Here is a 25,003-nt window from a genome sequence, read left to right on the forward strand (position 1 = left end):
ACGGTGGCCATCCATATCCCCCGCATTCGTGTTCTTATCCAATCATCTCTAAAACGTTGAAATCGGAATCTCAATTACCACTCGTGTTGGCTGCACTGTCTACACTCTGACCACCCTCTGGTTGAAGAAGTTTTCACTCATCTTTCCCTTAAACATTTCACAATTCACCCTTCTCCTATGATTTCCAGTTGTATTCTCGCCCAACATCAGTGGAGAAAGCCCGCTTGCATTTACACTCTCAAAAAGCCTCATAATGTTCTATACCTCTATCAAATATCGCCTCTGTCTTCTACCCGCTCGGGAATAAAGTGCTGACATATGTAATCTTTCCTTTTAAATAAAAAACATTCAGTCCGTCACGGCACTAGCCATGTAATTTTTTCTGCATTATTTTAATCTTATTTTCATCTTTCTTCACACAGTATTCGAAATTAGGCCACAATAAAGCCTTAAACAAAAGCAAAGTAACTTCCTAACTCCTGTTCTCAGTACTTTGTTCTATGAAGGCCAATGTGCGAAAATCTTTTTTTTTTTTGGTTACGACCCTAACTGTGGTGCAACTTTCATTGAATTATGGACCTGCATTCCCAGATTCGTTTGTTCTATCGTACTCCTTAGTGCCCTATCTCTTATTGTGTCAGACCAACCCTGGCTGGCCCTCCCAAAGTGCAATATCTAGCACTTGTCCGCGTTAAATCCGATCTGACATTTTTCAACCCATTTTTCCAGATGGTTCAGATTCCGCTTCATGCTCCGTTACTCTTCATCACTGTCGACTACACCCGTAATGTTGCTGTCATCGGCAAATTTGCTGATCCAGTTAACGACATTATTATCCGGTTAGTTGATATAGATTACAAATAACAACGGACACAGCAACGATCCCTGGGACACTCTGCTCATCACAGGTCCGCAGTCAGAGAGCAACCATCCGTTACCACACTACAGCTTCCCCAACGTACCCAATGGCGAATCCAATGTACTTCCTCATCGTGAAATCCAAATGACTGAACCTGCTCGAGCATCCTCCCCTACGGAACCTTGAGAAATTCCTGGCTGAAGTCCCTGTTAGACGGCATCCACTGCCTTGCCTTCCACACCATTCCTGGTAACTATCTCGTAAAGCTCCGTGAGATTGGTTAGACACGACCAACTACGCACTGGCCCATACTGACAATCGCTAATGTTCCTGTTTGTCCAGATACTTCCCTTCATACCCCATGACCAGCGGAGTCTGAACACCGAGGGCAATTCATCATTACATAATACTTGGCGAGTCCTTTCCGAGCAAAGCCATCGAGATCATCCAGCGGTCGGTGCTGATTTATATATGACCTATTGTTTTTTTTTTAATTCTCCTGCACTTTTTTATCCGACGCGTTGAGAGTAGTCTAGAAAAGCAAGGCGTTATAGCTTTAAATAATTAATCGACTTACTTAACTATAGCAAGATACGGTACGCACGATCGAGCACAGAACATAGAATACTACAGCACAACACACGACGTTCTGAGAGGCTTTCAACTAATATAAGTTCGATCTAACACATCTCCCCTGCATCTGAATCAGAATCAAAGGTTTCAAAGGAACATTTAAAGAATCAGAAACAGATTTAATATCACAGACATACGTCGTGAAATTGTTAACTTTACTGTAGCAGTACAATGAAATGCAGGATAAATAAATATAGAGAAAACAAAACTGAGGTACAGGTGGCAGCGGGAAAAAAAGCTGTTCCTGAATCGCTGAGCCTGAGCTTTCAGGCTTCTGTATCTCCTTCCCGATGGTAACACTGTGTAGAGGGCACGTCCTGTTAGTGGGCAATGTTAATGATGGACGCCACTGTGACAAGTATCATCCCTTGTAACAATGATCAATGAGATACAGAGAATCTGTATTTACCAACAAGTATCTTTTATTATTTCTACTAAAATCACGTAGATTTACACACTGTCGCTGACAGCAACATTGCGGGTGTAGTCGACAGAGATGATGGGTACCGGAGCATGAAACGGAATCTGGACCAGCTGGAAAATGGTTTGAAAACACTTGTCTTAACAAGTAGCTACTCTTCTGAGCGTGGTCTCAGGTTTATTGCTCTGATTAGATTGTCCCAGAGTCAAGAATCAGTTCAGAGTCCACACCCTTCACATGACAAATGGCGACTTGTTTGAGAATGGTCTCAGATTTAGCAGATCATTACCTGAAGCTTCCTGTGTCCACATTCAGTTCCTCTGATTAAATTATTCCAGTGCCAGAATCAGTTCATAGCCCACAAAATGGGGGAAAACAGAGAGGACTGGTTTGTCTGCTTCCCTGTCCTTGATCAGTCTGTAGTTTCTTTTGGCCAACAATGTTTTATGAGCCATTCAATCTGACACGACGGTATCTTTCTCGGGTCTGTTGTCGTCTGAATGCACCAGGGCGGATGATGGAGGTTTTGCAGAGATGCCGAGTGCTGTAGGGGTCGAAGGGGTTTACAGAAATGCGGTGTGATATAGGAGTTGGAACGGTTTTGTTACGTACCCCGTAACGGGTTAAAAGAACCAGCATAAATGGAACACACCTGGAGTCTGGTATTGTTACAAACAAAACACTACTTATCAGTATCCACGTAATCTCGTAATATAAAACCTGATAAATCAAACAGGTTAGCAGAGTTTATGCAAATGTAAGTGTGTAAATATAAAACCCCAAACTTCTTCAGCTTAGGTGGTCAATGATACCGTCTTACGATGGTATAGGAATGACGTCAGTTCAGTTCGTGATATTAAGCTGAGTACAATTGAGGAGAGAGAGAGAGAGAGAGAGAGAGAGAGAGAGAGAGAGAGAGAGAGAGAGAGAGAGAGAGAGAGAGAGAGAGAGGTGATTTGTTTTCCAAGTAAGCTGATGTCGTCGATCTTTCCGTCGCCTTCCGAAGTCGTGTTAAAGTTTTGTGATCACACAAAAGAGTACCGCCTTCACGCAGTAAAGCTGTCGAAGGTTAACCACACCGATAACATTCCACCGGTCACCCCTTCCCCACACTGCGATCAAAACCCACCTTTTCGTGGGCACTGAAAGCTTATCCAGTGTCTATTTCTTCTGTATTTCTGTCCGTGTCTTCCGTGTGTCTGTGTGTCTGTCTGAAAATATAGCTGACCTTGTATATATCCCAAACATGTTGAACGCCAGCTGCCCATTATATAGCCCCGCCCTTCCGTAACCATGGCGACTCACGAGCTGCTCGGTGCTCTCTCTCTCTCTCTCTCTCTCTCTCTCTCTCTCTCTCTCTCTCTCTCTCTCTCTCTCTCTCTCTCTCTCTCTCTCTCTCTCTCTCTCTCTGAATCGGTGTACACCAACTCTCTCTCTTTTTAAAGGCACAGTCCATATTGAATACACCTTATTATCTCGTCACAGTTTTTACAGATAGCGAGGGGTTTCAGCACACTTCTCCACCAATGTGGAAATGCAGTTTACTTGTAGTACCAAACTGGCATTTCTGTCTGTAACAAAATGAAACCCGTCTTGTGTCGGTGTGTTTTGCTAATAATGTTCGTGCAACATTATGCTGAGTGATCCTGAGTACCTGACTGCAGACCGCAGTCCCTACACTATAATGGCAGAATATGGCATTAAAGGCAAAACTTTTGGCAGTGCGGAGGATCAGAGAGATCTTGGGGTCCCAGTCCACAGAACACACAAAGCTGCTACACAGGTTGACTCTGTGGTTAAGATGGCATATAGTGCATTGGCCTTCACCAATTGTGGGATTGAGTTTAAGAGCTGAGAGGTAATGTTGCAGCTATATAGGACACTGGTCGGATCCCACTTGGAGTACTGTGCTCAGTTATAATTGCCTCACTACAGGAAGGACATGGAAACCATAGAAAGGGTGCAGAGGACATTTACAAGGATGTTGTCTGAATTCGGGAGCATGCCTTATGAGAATAGGTTGAGTGACCTCGGCCTTCTTCTCCTTGGAGCGATGGAGGATGAGAGGTCGCCTGATAGAGGTGTACGATAATGAGAGGCATTGATCGTGTGGACAGTCAGAGGCTTTCCCCAGGGCTGAAATGGCTAGCACGAGATGGCATAGTTTAAGGTGCTTGGAAGTAGGTACAGAGGAGATGTCAGGGGTAAGTTTTTTTTTACACAGAGACAGGTGAGTTTGTGGAATGTGCTGCTGGCGGAGGTGGTGGAGGCGGAAACGATACGGTCTGTTAAGATACTCCTGGATGGATACATGGAGCTTAGAAAAAGAGGGCTATGGGTAAAGCCTAGGTAGGTCTAAGGTAGGGACATGTTCGGCACAGCTCTGTGGGCCGAGAGGCCCATATTGTGCTGTAGGTTTTCTATGTTTCAACTCAGAAGACGGCCACTGGGTTTGTCCAACCTTCCTTTAATTTGCTCTTACTAATCAATCCCAAATGCCGATTGGCCACTAGTTGATTGGTCACCGATTGCTCTATTGCACTGCCGTGAGCTGCCCCTCGGACAATGAGCCTTGTTGAAGTCCCCTCCTCTCCAGATCTCCGATGTCCAGGTTGGCCACTAGTCAAAGCCACCGGACTTACCTCTCAGTGATGACCGTGTCAATACCAGCAACATGACACTGGCAACCGAGTACATTGTCTTAGACAAGACACCTGCCAAATCTAATGCCACTCCCCTTCGCACTACATATGGACTGCCATCTATGTATGCATATTGATCTGTTGTCCCTACATGTTCATTGATCACTTTCCCACTCTGCAATGTGAATACTCCAGTTAAAGAATACTCCATCTCCTGCGTGTGTGCTTCTATTTGATATGTAGTTACACAGACACAATGCAGGCTGACATTTGAGTACAGAAGTGATGACCATAAGTTTCTGTATTCCTCCAACCCTGAGACAATTTTAGATCCAGATTATTTGTTGTTCTCACAGTTCCAGTCCAAGAAATGCATTTTTCTCTTTCACATTTTGCAAGGGTCATGTAAGAAACGGCAAGAAAAAAATACACAGATATAACTGTTACTAAAAATTTTATTGGTGGCTTATTATACAAATGCCCCAAGTGAACATGCTGAACCCATCAGCACGCAATGCAACAAGGACTACTCACTTGGAATAACTTTACAATTGACTTAAATTGTGATGCTCCTGTCAATATTGTAATGTCATTCTGGGTGCAGTAAGAATTAGGCTGAGTGATGACACCTGACAGCTTTTCAAACATTTTTAGAATGTGGAAAGGCACCAACTCTATGAATTAATGTATCCTCCAATATAATTTAGGAATTAACCTTCTTACATTGCATAAACAACTGATTAACACTCGTTTACAAACTGCATTGCATTCCAACAGTTGCTACATTCTCTCATGACTCATGCGGTCCTTTTCGTGGGTGCAGACTTCTGGGAAGCATGAACACACTTCAGATTAGCATCATGCACCGCATCCCACATCAACAGCAGTTCGAAAGGCCGAAAACGGTGCACTAGCAGCAACTCACGGTAATAGCAAGGATTAAAAGAGTCATCTTGGGTTGAAGGAACCCTGACTCCAGCTGTCCTGAATCCGCTATGGGAGCGTGGGGCTAGTCCAGACTTGGCCAGACACATCCCCAAAAATACATCATCAATGGGGTATAGTTCAAGGTCTTGGGCTATGTGGTAAATGATGTGAGCTGTATACACAGACATAAGTATGCCCCCTCCACCAACATATGGTGGGTACGACTTGATGGTGGTCACTATTTCTGGCACATAATACTTGCTCGACTTCTGGCGAATGGGCCCAACCCCATAAATGAGATGGCCCACAAACAGGTGTTGGTGAACCTTCATGCCTAGCAAGTAATCAACCATGTTATCGGTGTTGGCAAAAACATCATCATCTCCATTGAAGATGAATTTGGCACTGGGGCAAAATTCACTGACCCACTGCAGCATCTTGTATTGTTTGAGGGTGAGGTTGAAAAAGGTATCCAAGAAATCCCATTGTAGGACATCTCCGTGTTCTCTGTTTTCCATTGCTAACAGCTGATTCAATTTCCTACTTTCTTTTTGGTCAGGGGAGACACCGGAGATAAAGACTCTCTTAATTAGGACCCCATTGAATTCGCGTTCTCTGCCCCAGGTCTTCCTTACCATTTCCCGCCGATCCTGGTTGAAAGGGTCAGATTTGATTACCAGGAGCAGGAAGACATTCTGAGATCCTTCTGGACCACCGCATTTATCTGGGACGTTTTGAATCATGTCAAATTCTCGACAGTGTTTATACATCAAGAAGTTTTTTATGTGCTCTTTCTGTTGATCAAATGAGGACAGGTGCAACAATGTCGTATTCGCGTGGCACTTTGGCTTGAGCACTGATTTAGTTGCATCAGCAGTAACAACCTTGGGCAGATCTTTGCGATGAACAGTTTCTGCAACATCATCAGTCTCTCGACGTTGGTCATTATCCCAGAACACGAAGAACAATCCCAGAGTAATCAAAACACCCAGCACTACTTTCTTATAGAATCGCCAGTGTCCTCTCATCTTTCACCTGAAGCAGAGAAACAAATATGGATTAATTCAAAGAAAACTTTACATTTACATGATGCTTGAGAAGAATGGGAAGTTTCAACTGTAATGAGGTTCACTAATGCTTTGTAATATTGACCTCAAAGTGATGGTGAGGTAAGTAATGGACAGGGCCCTACACACTGTTGAAAGTTTAATTGACCTGAAGCATTCCATTCCAGCAGAAAAACAAATCTACCTATAGGATACCATCTCTGTCATTAAACTGAAAATCGCATAGTTTCTTTCTGGGCTTTAAAGATATATGATTCCAACGGCCGTATTCCACCTCTCTTCACAGCTCTCATCACTCCTCTCGTGCTTAAACTGAACTGAGACATTGAGCAATAGAGCACAATGCAGGCATTTTGGCCCATGATGTTGAATCGACCATTTATTCTGCTCCAAGATCAATTTATCCCTACTCTCTCAAATAGCTCTCTATTTTTCTTTCATCCATGTGTTTATCTAAAAGCCTCTTAAATCTCACTGACGCATCTACCCTTATCACTACCCAGGCTGTGCATTCCATACACCCACCATTTTCTTTTTAAAAAAAATACTACTTCTGACAATCCCCTAAACTTTTCTGTAATCACCTTAACATTATGCCCCATCATATTAGCCCTTTCTGCCCTGGGAAAATGTTGTTGGCTCTCCATTATCTATACCTCTTATCAGCTTATACGCCTCTATCAATTCACTTCTCCTCCCACTTTGCTCTAAAGAGGAAGGCCCCAGCTCGTTCAACATTCAGTTTGAGTTCACAGGTTATTGATACTATGGAACATGATCTGTTATTGATCTGTTATATTAGTAACCGAATATATGGCAGTGCAGGGAAGGTAACGTGTTAGTACAGCTACTGAAAGCATCTGATTTTTATGGCATTTTAACCAGGTCTATGTATGCCTTCAATAGGAGAAACAAAGAGAAGTATACTCAAGGACCTTGGCTTCCTGCTTCTATTTTAACCAGAGAATTGTATTCAAAGTTAAATTAGCAGTGGCCCACCCACGCTGCCATCCATTGGTCAAGCCACTTTATGGAAGGCTGCAACTAAGGCATAACTAGTCCCAAAGGCAAGGCTTATTCCACCCAGACATTCAGCAGTATGCAATTGTGACAAGACAGCGAAGCCATCGCAGGCCCATATCTATTGAAGGAAAACGGCACCAGCATCACCTACGGCAGGAATTTACGCTTCATGAAGAGCAGTGAACCTTGGACTCCAGGAGCCCAGAGAAAGCACAGATAACTGATAGCAGAACAGGGCAGATAGTTAGCATGATCCACAATGTGTATGAGTAAAACCTTGGATGCCAGGAGCCCTGAAAAGATGCCAGTGACTGACAGCAGAACGATGTGTACAAGTAAAACTATTTGCACTGGGATGCAACTTGTGTCACTTTAGAATTATGGAATCCTAGAGTAATGCGATCTAAACAGGCCCTTCGGCTCAACTGGTCCATACCAACCACAGCATCCTCCCTGCTAGTCCCAGTTGTCTTGTTTGGCCCATAACTCTCCAAGTCTCTCCCTTCCATGTACCCGTCCGAATGCCGGTTAAATGTTGCAGTTGATCCCACTTCAACCACTTCCTTTAGTAGCTTCTTCCGTGTACTCACGGTCCTCTGTGTACAGAAGTTATCCCAATTTCTCTTTTCAATGTTTCCCCTCTTTCTCTTCTATCTGTGACCTCTTATGTTGGACTCTCCAACTCTCCAATAATGACAATCCACCTTATCAATACCCCTTGTGATTTTAAACTTCTGAGGTCACCTCTCATTCTCCAAGGAATAAAGGTCCAGCATGGCCAACCTCTCTGTAACCCAGGCCCTCTAGTCCAAAGAACATCCTCCTAAATCTCTTCTGCACCCTCTCCAACTTGACAGCGTCTTTCCTATAACAGGGTAACCAAAATTGTACAAAATATTCAAAAGTGGTCTCAACAACAATTTATGTAACTGCAAATAAAGCACCGCCCTTAAACTCTACACCATAACTGATGAAGGCTAGCATGCTAAACGCTTTCTTTCACCATCCTGCCTTTCAGTGAACTGACTTGTCAGCGCCTTGCCTTTCATTGTACAAGTTCTACTTCATTTGAATGTCCATCACCTCACATATAACCATATAACAATTACAGCACGGAAACAGGCCATCTCAGCCCTTCTAGTCCGTATCGAATGCTTACTCTCACCTAATCCCACCGAACTGCACTCAGCACATAACCCTCCATTCCTTTCCTGCCCATATACCTATCCATTTTTTATGACAATATCGAACCTGCCTCTACCACTTCTACTGGAACCTTGTTCCACACAGCTACCACTCTCTGAGTAAAGAGGTTCCCCTCGTGTTACCCTTAAACTTTTACCTCCTGAATCTCAACTCATGTCCTCTTGTTTAAATTTCTCCTACTCTCAATGGAAAAAGCCTATCCAAGTCAACTCTATCTATCCCCCCTCATAGTTTTGAAAACCTCTATCAAGTCCCCCTCAAACTTCTACGCTCCAAAGAATAAAGATCTAACTTATTCAACCTTTCTCTGTAACTTAGGTGCTGAAACCCAGGCAACATTCTAGTAAATCTTCTCTGTACTCTATTTTGTTGACATCCTTCCTATAATTCGGTGACCAGAACTGTACACAATACTCCAAATTTGGTCTCACCAATCCCTTGTACAATTAGATAGATAGATAGATAGATAGATAGATAGATAGATAGATAGATAGATAGATAGATAGATAGATAGATAGATAGATAGATAGATAGATAGATAGATAGATAGGATAGATAGATAGGTAGATAGATAGATAGATAGATAGATAGATAGATAGATAGATAGATAGATAGATAGATAGATAGATAGATACTTTATTCATCCCCATGAGGAAATTCAACTTTTTTTTTCCAATGTCCCATACACTTGTTGTAGCAAAACTAATAACATACAATACTTAACTCAGTAAAAAATATGATATGCATCTAAATCACTATCTCAAAAAGCATTAATAATAGCTTTTAAAAAGTTCTTAAGTCCTGGCGGTTGAATTGTAAAGCCTAATGGCATTGGGGAGTATTGACCTCTTCATCCTGTCTGAGGAGCATTGCATCGATAGTAACCTGTCGCTGAAACTGCTTCTCTGTCTCTGGATGGTGCTATGTAGAGGATGTTCAGAGTTTTCCATAATTGACCGTAGCCTACTCAGCGCAATTTTAACATTACATCCCAACTCCTATATCAATGCTCTTATTTATAAAGGCCACCATACCAAAAGTTTTCTTCACCACCCTATCCACGAGATTCCACCTTCAGGGAACTATGCACCATTATTCCTAGATCACCCTGTTCTACTGCATTCCTCAATACCCTATCATTTAACATGTATGTCTAATTTGAATAGTCCTACCAAAATGTAGCACCTCACATTTATCAGCATTAAGCTCCATCTGCCATCTTTCAGCCCACTCTTCTAACTGGCCTAAATCTCTCTGAAAGCTTTGAAAACCTACTTCATTATCCACAACGCCACCTATCTTAGTATCATCTGCATACTTACTAATCCAATTTACCACCCCATCATCCAGATCATTAATGTATATGACAAAAAACATTGGACCCAGTACAGATTCCTGAGGCACACCACTAGTCACTGGCCTCCAACCTGACAAACAGTTATCCAGCACTGCTCTCTGGCATCTCCCATCGAGCTACTGTTGAATCCATTTAACTACTTCAATATTAATACCTAACGAATGAACCTCCCTAACTAACCTTCCGTGCGGAATCTTGTCAAAGGCCTTACTGAAGTCCATATAGGCAACATCCCCTGCTTTACCCTCATCAACTTTCCTCGATACCTCTTCAAAAAAATTTAATAAGATTTGCCAAACATGACCTTCCACGCACAAATCCATGCTGACTACTCCTAATCAGACCCTATCTATCCAGATAATTATATATACCATCTCTAAGAATACTTTCCATTAATTTACCCACCACTGACCTCAAAATTACAGGCCTGTAATTGCTAGGTTTACTCTTAGAAACCTTTTTAAACAATGGAACCACTTGAAAAATTCGCCAATCCTCTGGCACCACCACCTATTGTAATGATATTTGAAATATTTCTGTCAGAGCCCCTGCTATTTCTACACTAACTTCCCTTAAGGTCCTAACAAATATCCTGTCAGGTCCCGGAGACTCATCCACTTTTATATTCCTTAATAGCGCCAGCACTTCCTCTTCTTTAAACAGCTCAGGTATTTGTGAAGTAACGGGAATAGCTGGGTAACAAGGACGGGAGTAACGTAAATAGACCCATTACTCATAAAAGTCATCTGATTGATAAGGTTATTTTTCCCCAGTAAGTGCACACTAATCTGTTTGTGAAATAGGTTGCACTCGTTTGGACGTGGTTATCAACAGTTTGTAATCACTACATAGCTGCTGCCTTGCCCATCATTGTAATGGCCCCACTGTGGACAAATATTTAAGTTTGCTTTATAAAGTTGTTGACTCTGAGACCGGTGCTGCTCCAGGTTGCCGAGGCACAGCTAAATCTGGCGAAAAGGAATGTACAGTGTTCAAAAGATTATTCCAAAATCATTACTTTTTACCAGAGTTCACATGGCCCATCCTGCTGCAGTGTCTTTCCTATAAGCCCACAGCGATTTCTGCCCTCAGCTGTCACGAGAGTTTATAGTCTGACAGTCAATTAGTTCCAAAGTAAACAATAAATTAATGCGATGACACCACCCGATCTGAGCCAGGATTCGGTTCGCGGTTGTTCCCTGGAGCAGATCGATTTGTCGTGAGATACAGTACGTAATCTTTGTCACCGTCTACTGAGCTACAAAATTAAACCTGGATCGAATAGCACATCAGAACCATTGGCTCGAAGGAGTTTTTGTGTCGTTTAGTTCCTGCGCTGTGGAGCAGGGTCTGGAGTTACGTGCTGATGAGTGTGAGTGCAGGCTTATGTGTGTGTTCTCAACTAAATATTGTCCAGAGTATGTTCACTTACTGTTTGGGCCCACAGAATTCCGGTGCTCGGATGCGCTGGAAACAGAATCAGGAGCTCAGCGCAGAGTAAACACGGAGACGGCACTGGGTGGGTAACGTTACGATGTGTTAATGCGCCCCCTTATGACGGCAGGAATTCTAGTGTTTCTACCATTTCATCACTGTCTTTAAAATTGTGTGGATTTGCGGATCAGCCTGATTTTTCTGCACAAGTGAATGTGCTATTCCAGCAAAGACAACAAGTATCTGTCAGTGATATTTAAAATAAAACTTTATGAGTTAAATCTCATTGGCTGTTGATAACAAATGTCTATGTGCACTGTATTGTGCTAATCCGGTATCTATTAATACGGCCACTGATTGTATGTCCGTGGTCTTCTACTGCCGTTGCCCATTCAGTCCAATGTTCGACAAGTTACGCGTCCAGTGTTGCCTCTCTGCACAGTGCAGTAGTTCGTGATTATTTGAGTTACTGTCGCCTTCCTGGCAGATTAAATCAGACCCGTCTTTCTCCACTAATCTCTCATTACCAAGGCATTTTTGCTCTCAGAATTGCCGCTAATTGATTTCTTTTTCCCAGCACCATTCTCCGCAAACGGAGACTGTTGAACTTGGCAAACCCAGGAGTTCTGCAGTTCCTGCGATATTCAAACTGAACGGCCTGGCACCAACAAATATTCCATTCTCAAAGTCATCCAGATCACATTTCACCTCCTTGGTGATGTTTGTTGGAGACAGAACGTACTCTTTACTAAGGAACAGGACACGGAGAGACCCGCTGATAAACCTGTGGGTTTAGTTAATGATTATCACCAGGAGCTGACTGAACATTAACCAGGGTGTGTTCATTACGTACAGAACCCGTAACACAGCCTTACTGGGACAGAGTGGTAACAGAATCTGTACACGGAAAGAAGCTCGATCTACTGACATATAAACATCACAAAGGCATTTAGCCACTTTTGTGAACAGATAAATGAGACTGAGAACGTATTGGGTTGTTCAATCATACAACTGTAGCGAATCGCTTTTGAAAGAATTAATAATTCCCTTCAGCTAATTGCATGCACCGACTTCCTGTGCATGTCCCGCGGGAAACCGGTGTTGTTGGAAATGTTATAGAAAAAGCTGCATTTTCAACCCAGCTCCGAATCATCAGAAAAGGCTCCGGAGGTGCGAGCTTCCCGCATCTCGGAACCGTCCGCGGGCTGCTGCTTCCAACAGCAGGAAGTCGATCCGTCCACACTCGGGGTTTTATTGATCCCTGGCCGAGGGAACTGAGGATTTGCTTTGCTTATTCCTTCACTGGCGGGACCGACACTACCTGTCTATTCTTGAGGACATTTCGTTAGGTAGCTACTGGGTGATGGCGAAATTATTAGAACTACACGCACTGCATATTATAGCGGGGGGGGGGACGTGTAAAGATGTGATGGTTCCATTACAGAGTCGTTGGTGAGACCTGTTGTGGATCACCGTCTTGTGTTGATTCCGTTGTGTCAGAAGTGTGTGGGTAGTTGAGAGATCTTTAACAGGTTTAACAGAGAGAGATCTGCGCGTTGTGAGTTGTCCTGTGAAGAAACGTCCGTGATATTGGCTTCTTTTCAGTGATTGAGAAGAATTTGACATGACCAAAGTATACAGGGTGGTGAATACATTACAGTTTTTTTTATTAGCAATGTACTCGATTGTATCCGTAGTAGTTTGGTAAAATCAGTGGGATATTTGATGAGACATAAAGTATCCTGCGGCGTCTTGACAGGGACGTGGACAAAATAGTTCATGTTGTGGGAGGAACTGAAAGCATTTGAAGACAGTTGAAAGCAGATTATTACAATTATTTCTGTAATCTCTGCAGTGTAACGTTCCTTGAAGGACAAGTGAGCGAGATGTTACTGGTGAGAGGCAGGATTAAGGCGCTGAGATCACAGACAAACCTAGATCGGTCACAGTAAATTCAGCATGTGAACTTTATTAAATCTCCCATCAGCATCCTCTAGCTGGCAAAAATATATCTAGTGATTTTAATGTTAAAGGATGAGCCTATTTAGGAGTGTTTTGAATGTCCCTGTTGTGTCTGCCTCTCTGACTACACATGGCAGATCTTTCCACGGACCCACTGGTCTAGGGGAAAAAAACATCTCTGAGATCCCTGTACTTTCTTCTGATCACTTGTATTAACCATTTCAGCTGGGAATCTGTTCCATGTTTTACTGATTACCTTGCCTTACCAGTATCCATTGTTTCAGTATAATAATACTATGTAAAGTAAAGGAAGGCATTAAAGTAAATTGATATTTAAATTACATATATATATATATATATATATATATGTTAGAAGTAAGGCCTGTAAGTGAGCAGAGGAACCAGTTAACATGACTTGATAAAGTGTTGGGTTGGTTTGTAGTGTAAAGTTTTTTTATATTTAGCAAAATATTTTTCCCTTTGCAGGGCTCCTCTATTTTAAGGCCGTATCTAGTCTTTTTTTGTAACTGGCGGGAGGAATTAAGGAAAACTTTTTTAAACCACTATAATAAAATGGGCAGCTCGCGGAGACCCTTCCGTTTTTTCTCTATGGGGATGCATTTCGGCTTTTTTTAAACCGATTTTCGGGCTTTTTGGGGTGGTGGGAGGATTGGGGTTAGTTTTGATTTACAAGATTAATTGTAAGATTAATTTTAGTTTTTTTTTTGGGGAGGATTTTTTTTCCCATTACGGAGTTCCGGAACATGCTCATTTTGTGTATGGTGGTACTTAGCAGCGCCAGTTTTGATTTACCTGCGCTGGTATGCTTCCATTTATGTGTTAAATAGAATATTCTTTATGGCAAATACACAGATAAATGATGTAAGTTGGAATGTACGTGATTGGAATCATCCTATTAAGCGAAAAAAAGACTTTTAAAATCATTAAGCCGATACAATTTTTGTTCAAGATACGCATATCATAACGGGCGATCTAAATAGATTTTTTAAAATGTGGAAGGGCCTTCAATTTCAAGCTACGTGTCAAAATCAAACAAAGGAAGTATCTATTTTTGTTAAATCTAATACTTTATTCATCCAAGAAGATATTGTGTCAGATATTAATGGTAGATTTTTAATTGTTAAAGGAACAATTTGCAATATAAAAATTCTTCTGGTTAAACTATATAGACCTAATGTAGATGATCCTTCTTTTTTTAAAAAAATGTATTTGCTTTATTGCTGGAGTTAAAAGAATATATGTTGTTAATGGGTGGTGATTTTAACTTTTGTTTAAACCTTTTGATTGACAAGAGTTCAACTAATCAGCGGCTTCCGAGTTGTTCTGCATCACTTATTAATATTTTTCTAATTGATTTTGGCCTGGGTTGAAATTTGGGGACATTTCTATTACAATGGTTGAGATTATTCTTTTTTTTCTCACGTTCACAAAAATATTCGAGAATCGATTACTTCCTAGTTGATCCCCGATTTTAGTCCAAAGTCCAGAAATGTGAATATGATGCTATAGTCATTTCGGATCATGCGCCTTTAAGTTTAGCTGTTGAATTGAATGATGCCTTGGCGTTTTCCAGAAAATTTATTACCAAGTCCAGACTTTGTCAAATTTGTTGAGACTCAGATAAAAGATTTTTTTTTTCTTTTTAACAATACGGGAGATGTTTCAAAATTGATTATATGGGATACATTTACATCATATCTGCGCTGTCAGATAACTTCCTGCTCAGCTAAGCTTAAGAAACAGACAAAAACAGAGTTAGATGTGATTTCAAAACAAATTAAAGACTTAGATAATATTTATGCAGTCTGTCCTAACATTGATTTATTTAAACAAAGAGTTGAACTCCAATCACAATGTAATTTATTATTAACTTATCCGATTGAAAGGATTTTACTTAAATTGATAAGTCAATTTTATGTGTTTAGAGATAAAAATAACAATCTATTAGCATCTCAATTAAAAGCAGCTGGAGCTAAAAGAGAAATTTTAAAAATTCGTCAGGGAGATGGTAGTTTAGTATGCAATTATGAAAATATTACTAAAAAAATTCAAGACTTTTATATTGAACTTTACAAATCTCAGTTTCCAGCTGATTCCTCTAAAATGGATATGGTTCTACAAAAGATTGATTTTCCTCAAATTTCTGCTGAGGATCAACAAAATCTTGATGCTTCTATTACTGAAAGGGAAATTTAGAATGCTAATTTTTCATTGCAATCTCATTAAGCTCCTGGACTGGATGGGTATTCTGTAGGATTTTGTAAAAATTTGAAAAATTGCTCTCTTCATATATGTTGGAAACACTTAAAGATTCTTTTTTGATAGGAGAGTTACCTCGCACATTTTATAAAGCTTCTATTTCTTTAATTCTTAAGAAAGATAAAGATTATACTGACTGTGCTTCATATAGACCTAGTTCATTATTAAATGTGGATGCTAAAATTCTCTCAAAAATATTTGCTAACTGGATGGAAATGCTTCAGCTATAATTATTTCTCAAGATCAAACAGGTTTTATAAGGCTTAAATTTCCAGCATCCGCAGATTTTCTCGTGTTTAGGTTTAATAAAGGGCCGTTATTCCTTTTCTAATGCCCGAAGATTGTTAAATGTTATAGATTCATCCTTCTTTAAGGTTTCTCAATGTGTCGTGTCTCTTGATGCTGAAAAGGCATTTGATAGAAATGAATGGAGATACTTTTTTAATGTTTTAGAGAAATTCGGCTTTGGTATTAATTTTAATAAGTGGATTAGAATGATATATAAAAGCCCTATTGCTACTGTTATTACTAGCACTTGCAGATCTTTTTTTCGGCTTTCATTGGGTATGAGACAAGGATGTCCGTTATATCCTTTGTTATCTACTTCGATGCTGGAACCCTTGGCTATTGCACTTCGTAAAGCTAAAGATATTCATGGAATTTTTATAAGTGGGACTGTTCATAAGATCTCTCTTTATGCTGACGATCTTTTAGTTTATATTTTGAATCCTGAATAATCCATTCCTAGCTTATTGAAACTATTAAATGATTCTGGAAAGTTTTCAGGATATAAACTAAGCCTTCATAAAAGTGAATTATTTCCTCTAAATGATCCTGCTTCTATATATGATGACATTCCTTTCAGAGTTACGGACATTTAAATATTTAGGTATTATTATCACTAAAATTATAATTATCTTTATAAAGCTAATTTGGTTCCTTTAGTGGATTTTATGAAGCAATTATTTTGTATATGGAGTCCACTTACACTTTCGTTAGTCGGTCGAATTTATGCAATTAAAATTATGATTTTACCAAAATTTTTACATGTATTTCAAAATATCCCTTTTTTAACTAAGAAGTTCTACGATCAAGTTGATTCCATTATTTCAACTTTTGTTTGGAATAATGCAAAAACGAAGAATTGCTGAATATCATTTCCAAAAATTTTAAAAAAGATGCAAGTCTTGCTTTGCCTTATTTAAGAACGTATTATTGGGCTGTTAATATACGTTAGATGTGCTTTTGGCTATATGGGGCTGATAAAGATGAACCTTGGGCTGATTTGGAATTGAATGCTGTGAAACAGTTTCATTTAACCTCATTATTAGGAAATTCTTTGTCTGTACAACTGGTCAAGATTACTAATTTAAGTTTATATCCTGTGATTAAGCAGTCATTACAAATTTGGTTCCAGTTTCGTAATTTTTTAATCTTCAAAAAGTTAAACTTTTTAATTTAATTTATTGAAATTATTTAATTAAACCTTCATTAAGAGATCCTACTTTTTTTTTGGAGGAACAAAGGGGTTTGTTCCTCCACGGATTTGTTCCAAGATGGCTGACTGATGTCTTTTCAGAAATTAGAAACTAAATACTCTCTATCATATTCACATTTCTTGTAATATCTTCAGGTCAGTCACTTCTTACAAAAATACTAAAGTACTTTTCCATATATAGAAGATTCTGACCTGTTAGATAATGTTTTTAAAATGAATCCTTTAGTGAAGGGTTTTATTGGGGAAATGTATAATTTATTGTTACAACAACACAATTACCCTTCACTTAAGATTAAGCAAGATTGGGAGAGAAAGCTTAACATGACCTTGATAACAGAAGATTGATTGCGGATTTTGAAGTTGGTTAACTCTTCTTCGATTTGTGCCAGTCACTCTTTAATTCAATTTAAAATTGTACATCTTTACTATTTGACAAAGGAGAGACTGTCTGAAATGTTTCCTAATGTTGATAGTCAGTGTGACAGATGTATAACCGAGACAGCCACATTGACACATATATTTTGCTCGTGTTTTGTATTGAAACGTTTTTGGAAATCTATTTTCTCTACAATTTCAAAAGCTTTAAAATTAATTTACCGCCTAATAAATTGACAGTTTTATTTGGTATAATCCCTCAATATATTCATGGTATTCCTCCATCAGACGGACATGTAATTGCATTCGTTACATTATTGGCCAGAAGGGCTGTTTTGCTGAAATAGAAAGATGCTTTTACACTTACTTTGATACAATGGTTTCTTCAAGTGATGCTATGTCTTAGTTTGGAAAAAAAATAGAAGTCGAACTTTTGATCCTCGATTCGATTTTGAGAAAAGGTGGGATTCATTCGCCGCTACTATTATCTGATTTGAGTTAATTAATATGCTTTCCTTCCAATTTTTCTTTAAATGGATTTGAGTTGGCGGATTGATGGGTTCTTTTTTATGGAAGATCGTATGATGTATAGCTCTGGGGTGTGCTCTCAATGGGTTTTCTTTTTGGCTTTGTTTTAGTTCGTAGGGTTTTTGTTTAGTTAGCAGCGGTTCTTTTTTTCTTCTTTATCTTTATAGAAATATTCTTAACACTTTACTGTTCTTATTATTTTTGATAAATTGCTTAGCTTTGTTAATCAGTTATTTGCTAATTTAATTCCTAATTGCACATTATGACATATTGACTTACTGTACCTTTTTGTCAATCTTCAATAATAATTAGTAAACAGATTTTAAAATGAAAAAGAAAATTTAAAGGGATTTTCAGCACACAGTAAAGGGAATCAGCTCAGCTATTTGTAAAGTATGTGTGAGGGTGGGGAAACACACCAACGTGAGGAAAGTAAACAGACCCATTATTCAGAATTTTATCTGTTTGATCAGTTTACTTATTTCCAGTAAGTGAACACTAATTTGAAGGTGAAATACATTCTTATCCTGTTGTACTCTTTAGCGAGTGGTTATCTCCAGATTGTAATGTGGACACAGCTGCTGCCTTGCCCGTTATTGGAATGGTCCCATAGAGGACAAATATTGAAGTTTGCTTTATAAAAGAGCTAACTCTGAGATCAGTGGAGGTCCAGGCAGTGGGAAAACAGTTAAATCTGGTGAAATTGAAGATCCAATGTTGAAAAGAAAATATTATTCCAAAATCATAACTTTTCACCGGAGTTGACAGTTCCTGTTCTGCTGCTGTGTTTTTCCAGTAAACCCACAATGGTCTTTGCCTCCAGCTGTCGCTACGATTTATAATCTGAAAATAAATTGATCCCCATGCATACAATAAATTAATGCCAAACAAGAGAAAATCTGCAAATGCTGGAAATACAAGCAACAGACACAAAACGCTGGAGGAACTCAGTAGGCCAAGCAGCATCTACGGAAAAGAGTACAGTCGAAGTTTCTGGCCAAGACCCTTCATCAGGACTGGAGAAAGAAAAAAGATGATAGGTCAGAGCTAGAAGGAGGGGGAGGGGAGTAGAGGAAGTCGCGGAAAATGATAGGTGAAACCGGGAGGGGGAGGGATTAAGTAAAGTGCTGGGAAATTGGTGAAACAGATACAGGGCTGACGAAGTGGGAATCTGATAGGAGAGGACAGAAGGCCTGGAAAAAGAAAAGCAGGGAAGAGCACCCGAAGGAGACGATGGGCAGGCAAGTAGATAAGGCCAGAGAGAGAGAGAGAGGATTGGGGAATGGTGAAGGGGGGGGGGCGGTATTACCTGAAGTCTGAGAAATCGATGTTCATGCTATCAGGTTATAGGCGACTCAGACGTAACATGAGGTGTTGCTCCTCCAGTCTGAGTGTCGCTTCACCACAGCAGTGCGGAGACCAGGAATCGACATGTTGGACTGGGAATGGGAAGTGGAATTAAAATGGCTGGCCACTGGGAGATTCCGCTTTTTTTTCTGGCGGTCAAAGTGTCGGTGTTCCGCAAAGTGGTGCTGCCGAAGGGTCTCGGCCCAAAACGTCGACTGTCCTGTTTTCCATAGATGTCGCCTGGCCTACTGAGTTTCCCCAGCATTCTGAGCGTGTTGCGATGAATTAGTGTGATGACACCGACTGAACGGAGCCGGGATGCGGGTCGCGGTTGCTCCCTGGAGCGGATCGAGTTGTGGACAGATACTGGATGTAATCTGTGTCACCGTGCACTGAGGGACAATAGGAAGCCTGGACCGAATAGCACAATAGAATAATTTGCTTCAATCAGCTTTTATAACCATAGAACAATTACAGCAGGATCAGGCCATCTTGGCCCTTCTAGTCCGTGCCGAACGCTTACCCTCAGCTCGTCCCACCTAACGCAATCTGTGTATCTGTCACTCTCTCTCTCTCTCTGTATCTCTCTCTCTACGTATCTCCCTCTCTCTGTGTATCTCCCTCTCTGTGTGTGTGTCTCTCTCTGTATCTCCCTTTCTCTGTGTATCTCTGTGTGTGTATCTCTCTCTCTCTGCCTCCCTCTGTATATAGCTTTCTTTGTAACTCTCTCTGTGTATCTCTCTGTATCTCTGTATCTCCCTCTCTCTCTGACAATAGACAATAGACAATAGGTGCAGAAGTAGACCATTCTGTCCTTCGAGCCTGCACCGCCATTCAGAGACCATGGCTGATCATCTACTATCAATACCCGGTTCCTGCTTTGTCCCCATATCCCTTGATTTCACTATCCATAAGATACTTATCTAGCTCCATCTTGAAAGCATCCAGAGAATTGGCCTCCACTGCCTTCCGAGGCTATTCTATTGGAGTTCTTCGAGGATGTAACCAGGAAGTTAGACAAGGGAGATCTAGTGGATGTAGTGTACCTCGATTTTCAGAAGGCATTTGATAAGGTCCCACATAGGAGATTGGTGGGTAAAATCAGAGCTCATGGCATTGGGGGGAAAATATTGACATGGATAGAAAACTGGTTGGCAGATAGAAAGCAAAGGGTAACGGTGAATGGGTGTTTCTCGGAATGGCAGGTGGTGACTAGTGGGGTGCCACAGGGCTCGGTATTGGGACCACAGCTGTTTACGATTTACATCAACGATTTAGATGAGGGCATTGAGATAACATCAGCAAGTTTGCTGATGGTACTAAGCTGGGTGGCAGTGTGACATGTGATGAGGATGTTAGGAGAATTCAGAGTGACTTGGATAGGCTGAGTGAGTGGGCAGATACTTGGCAGATGATGTTTAATGTGAATAAGTGTGAGGTCATCCACTTTGGGAGTAAGAACAGGAAGGCAGATTATTATATGAACGGTGTAGAGTTAGGTAAGGGAGAAATACAAAGAGATCTAGGAGTCCTTGTTCATCAGTATCTCTCTCTCTCTGTATCTCTCACTCTCTGTGTCTTCTTCTCTCTGTGTATCTCTTTCTCTGTGCATCTCTCTCTGTATCTCTCTCTGTGTATCTCTCTCTGTATCTCTCTCTTTCTCTGTATCTCCCTCTCTCTGTGTATCTTTCTGTATCTCTCTCTCTCTCTCTCTCTCTCTCTCTCTCTCTGTACCTCCACTCTATGTATCTCTCTCTTTCTGTATCTCTCTCTGTTTATCTCCCTCTCTCTGTGTATTCTCTGTGTATCTCTCTCTCTGTGTATCTCTATCTCTGTGTGTATCTCCCTCTCGCTGTCTCTCTCTGCCTCTCTGCCTCCGTGCCTCTCTCCGTGTCTCTGTGGATTTCTGTCTGTATGTCTCTGTATGGCTCTGTATGTGTGTGTATGTTTGTTTCTCTATGTCTGACTCGCTCTGCTTATTTTCTCTCTCCTTTCGTGCCAATTATTGCTTTTTTTCAGAAGCGAGTAAATTCTATCCCTTACAAACATTTTCCCGCAATTTAGCTGCCATTGAGGAAAGTGCATTGAGCTCCAATTTCGTGACTTGCCTGAGTTTCCCCTTCTCAAGCATAGGGCCGGCACAGTCTGTTTTGACGGGTATAATAGCACAGAACAGGGCAGGTTGCAATTCAAATAAGGATTAGGAGATCGATACTGGACCATGTGGGTTTTCCTGTGAGGGAGCCTCTGTGATCTTGGCTTGTTTTCATACATTTAGAACTTTTCCGGTTAGAAATAGTTACATAATGTGGTGTTAGATGAATGAGTGGAGACTGGATTGTAGACATGACATATTGTATATGTGGCAGATTATACGCACGACAGATTGTATACATGGCGGATTGTATACTTGACGGATTGTGTACAAGACAGATTGTGTCCATGACGGATAGCATACATAACACACTTTGTACATAACAGATTTTATACATGACAGGTTGTATACAGTACATGGCGTATTTTGTAAATGACAGATTGTATATATGACAGATTGTATACACGACAGACTGTATACATGACAGGTTCTATATATGTTGATGCAGCATAAAAGAACCCACGGAGTTTTTACAGGGATGCAGAGAAAATGGTTTCTGTTCCGGTGGGGGTTGGGGCGGGGTGGGAACTCAAAATGGGCACCAACAGTTGAAGTCAGATGAAATGCATTTGTCCCTCGCCTAGAGTCTAGTACGTCATTTGAATGATCGTCCTCCACGTTCAGGAAAAACAGAGTCTTTGTAATCCTGCAGTGTAATGGCGCTTGATGCACACGTGAGTGAGATGTTACAGGATTGAGGCGCTGAGATCACCGACAGATCTGCGATGGTCACAGTGAATGCGGAATATGAATGTAATTAGATCTCCCATCTGCATCCTCTGGCTGACAAAAACACATCCAGTGAATTTAATGTTAAAGGGGTTTTCATCATTCTGTAAGGAGAAACAGCTCAGGTATTTGTAAAGTAAAGATGAGAGCGGGGAAACACGCCGACCGTAGTAACGTAAATAGACCCATCAGTCATGAAAGTCATCTGATTGATAAGATTATTTATTTCCAGTAAATGAACAAGAATCTGAAGGTGAAATCCATTATTATCTTGCTGTACTCTTTTGGACCTAGTTATCTCCAGTTTGTTATCTCCACACAGTTGCTGCCTTGCCCGTTTATGTAATGGCCCCATTCTGGACAAATATTTCAGATTGCTTTATAAAGTTGTTGACTCTGAGATCAGTGCTGCTCCAGGCTGCCGGGGCATAGTTAAATCTTGTGAAAGGGAATGTCCTGTGTTCAAAAGAAAAAATGATTCCAAAATCATATCTTTTCACCAGAGTTCACATGGCCTGTCCTGCTACTGTGTCTTTCCTATAAGCCCACAGCGATTTCTGCCCTCAGCTGTCACTGAAGTTTATAGTCTGACAGTAAATTGGATCCAAAGTAAACAATAATTTAATGCGATGACACGACCCGATCTGAGCCAGGATTCGGGTCGCGGTTGCTCCCTGGAGCAGATCGATTTGTCGTGAGATACAGTATGTAATCTTTGTCACCGTCTACTGAGGTACAAAATTAAGCCTGGATCGAACAGCACATCAGAACCATTCGCTCGAAGGAGTTTTTGTGTCGTTTAGTTATTGCGCGGTGGAGCAGGATGTGGAGTTACGTGCTGATGAGTGTGACGTCCAGGTTTATGTGTGTGTTCTCAACTAAATATTGGCCAGAGTGTGTTCACTTACTGTTTGGGTCCACAGAATTCCGGTGCTCGGATTCGCTGGTAACAGAATCAGGAGCTCAGCACAGAGTAAACACAGAGACTGTACTGAGTGGGCAACGTTACGATGCGTTAATACGCCCCCTTGTGACGGCAGGAATTCTAGTGTTTCTACCATTTCTTTACTGTTTTTCAAACTGTGTGGCTTTGCGGATCCGCCTGATTTTTCTGCAGGAGTGAGTGTGCTATTTTAGTAAAGACAGCAAGTATCAGTCAGTGATATTTAAAATAAAACTTGCTGAATTAAATCTCATAGGCTGTTGATAACAAATCTCTATAGGCACTGTATTGTGCTCCTCCTGTACCTGATAATGCGGCCTCTGATTGTACATCCGTGGTCTTCTACTGCCGTAGCCCGTCCAATTCAATGTTCGACACGTTACGCGTCCAGTGATGCCTCTCTGCACAGTGCAGTAGTTCGTGATTATTTGAGTTACTGTCGTCTTCCTGGCAGATTGAATCAGTCCCGCCTTTCTCCACCGATCTCTCTCATTACTAAGACGATTTTTCTCTCTCATAATTGCCGCTGCCTGAATTTTTCCCAGCACCATTCTCCGAAAAACTGATACTGTTGAACTTGACAATCCCAGGAATTCTGCAGTTCCTGCGATATTCAAACTGAACCGTCTGGCACCAACAAACATTCCACTCTCAAAGTCATCGAGATCGCATTTCACCTCCATGGTGATGTTTGTTGGAAACAGAACGTACCCTGTACAGGATACGGAGAGACCCGCTGATAAAGATGTGAGTTTAGTTAATGATTATCACCAGGAGCTGACTGAACATTAACCAGGGTGTATTCATTACTTACAGAACCCGTAACACAGCATTACTGGGACAGGGTGGTAACAGAACCTGGAGCCGATATACAAGGTAAGAAGCTCTATATACTGATATATAAACATCACAAAGGCAGTCACCCAGTTTTATGAGCACGAATGGGATTGATAACGTATTGTGCTGATCGATATCAGAACTGTGGCGAATCGCTTTTAAGTGAATCAATAATTCCCTTCAGCTAATTGATTGCATCGACTTCCTGTGCATTTCCCGCGGGTAACCGGTGCAGTTGGGGGTGTTATTGGAATCGCCGCACTTTCAACCCGGCTCCGAATCAACAGCAAGTGCTCGTGGGGTGCGAGCTTCCCGCATCTCGGAACGGTCCCCGGGCTACTGCTTGCAACAGCAGGAGGCCGGTCCGTCCACACTCGGGGCTTTACCGATCTCTGACCGAGGGAACTGAGGATTCGCTTTGTTTATTCCCTCAGTGGCGGGACCGAGACTATCTGTCCATCCTAGACGGCATCGCGGTGTGTGGTCAAAAGTATGGAACCACCCACATTGCAGATTACTAGCCGGGGCGCGGGGTGGTCGTGGGGGAAGGCGGTGTAAGGAGTTGATGGTTCCATTATATAGACAGTTGGTGAGACCTGTTGTGGTTCACAGTCTGCAGTGTTGTTTCCCTTCTGTCAGATGTTAGTGGGTAGGTGGGAGATCAAAAGAAGGTTCAGCAGACAGATATCTGCCCCCATGAGTTTTTCTATGAAGAATCTGTTGTGATCTTCACCTGTGGCGTTACAATAAACATGGGTGACCTGCTTGTATACATTACAG

General features: G+C 41.2%; 1 protein-coding gene and 1 pseudogene across 1 annotated transcript in view; one reads left to right on the forward strand and one right to left on the reverse strand.

Annotated features, from left to right (window-relative positions):
• Positions 1-4,992: 4,992 nt before the first annotated feature.
• On the reverse strand, positions 4,993-19,820 carry LOC140724290 (N-acetyllactosaminide beta-1,3-N-acetylglucosaminyltransferase 3 pseudogene; annotated as a pseudogene).
• LOC140724288 (NACHT, LRR and PYD domains-containing protein 3-like) overlaps positions 12,461-25,003 on the forward strand; it is a gene marked incomplete at its 3' end in the record, with an annotated part of 32,054 nt that continues 19,511 nt past the window's right edge. The window contains exons 1-2 of the mRNA XM_073038751.1: positions 12,461-12,918; positions 24,203-24,262. The remainder of the gene's footprint in view (positions 12,919-24,202; positions 24,263-25,003) is intronic.

The sequence above is a fragment of the Hemitrygon akajei genome, unplaced genomic scaffold (assembly GCF_048418815.1).
Source record: "Hemitrygon akajei unplaced genomic scaffold, sHemAka1.3 Scf000183, whole genome shotgun sequence".
Lineage (NCBI taxonomy): Eukaryota > Metazoa > Chordata > Chondrichthyes > Myliobatiformes > Dasyatidae > Hemitrygon > Hemitrygon akajei.